At 46.7% G+C, this 968-nt stretch overlaps 1 protein-coding gene across 3 annotated transcripts in view; it reads right to left on the bottom strand.

Moving 5' to 3' along the window:
* The window catches only part of SEC22A (SEC22 homolog A, vesicle trafficking protein), a 20,505-nt gene extending 19,543 nt beyond the window's left edge, over positions 1-962 (bottom strand). For all 3 annotated transcript variants that reach the window (XM_017740178.1, XM_008638243.2, XM_017740179.1), the window contains exon 1: positions 798-962. The gene's annotated coding sequence lies outside the window, so the exon portion shown is untranslated. The remainder of the gene's footprint in view (positions 1-797) is intronic.
* Positions 963-968: the final 6 nt, after the last annotated feature.

Consider the following 968-nt stretch of genomic DNA (forward strand, 5'->3'; position numbering starts at 1 on the left):
TTTTTTTCTTTCCTCTTTTAGGTCTGTTAATAAACTTCTTTATATTCTTTCAAGTTTGGTGCCTGTTTTGCATTTCTCCTAATTCTTATCTCACAGCAGATAAACAGTAATGAGTATTTTGGACCAAACCACTACACTAATTGGTGTTTTCGCCCGGTTACAAACCGAACCCGCGACATAGGTGCAAGCTGCACTCCTGTCCAACACAGAATGAAAACAAAACTTCTGTGTTTAGCTCAAGTGTACCTAATACTGTTGGACAATTTATTGTCCCCACTTCTGAGGGTTGTGACAGCTGCATTGCACAAGCAGGAGCCAGAATTTTTTCACTCTACAGCATACTTCAGAAATTCGTGTTACAAACTGGAGCAGTACATAAGGACACAACAAATAAAGCTACTTTGACATCATCAGGTATGATGAGACAAGGCAATAATCCTAAACCACGAGTCAATATAATCCTTTCCATAAAGCCAGGGGGAGAGAGATCTCAGAGGCAAAACCAAGATTCACAAAATCAATTAGGCTGGAAAAGACCTCTGAGATCTTCGAGTCCAACCTGTGACTGGACACCACCATGTCACCAGCCACCACTAAGTGCCACGTCCAGTCTTTCCTGAACAGGTGGCTCCAGGCACAGTGACTCCACCACCTCCTTGGCATCCCAATCCAACACATAATCACCCTTTCTAAAGAAATTCCTCCTAACGTCCAAACAATTCTGAAAAACTAAGGAAACGGAACAAGCTGCATCCCAAAGTTTGGGAGCCGGACCCTTTCACCTACCACCTACTTACGTGGCAGCTCCGACACGACCATCTGCAGCCGCAGCAGAAGCGCTGACTCAGTGGTCACTGACTTAGGCGGATCCGCACCGCCCCAGGTCACAAAACTCCTGCAGAGCCTGGAGAGCGGCGGAGACCCCTACACACAGCGGGCTCCTGCTGCCAAGCGGCACTTGCAAGGAC

Source organism: Corvus brachyrhynchos, unplaced genomic scaffold, assembly GCF_000691975.1.
Source record: "Corvus brachyrhynchos isolate BGI_N302 unplaced genomic scaffold, ASM69197v1 scaffold126, whole genome shotgun sequence".
Lineage (NCBI taxonomy): Eukaryota > Metazoa > Chordata > Aves > Passeriformes > Corvidae > Corvus > Corvus brachyrhynchos.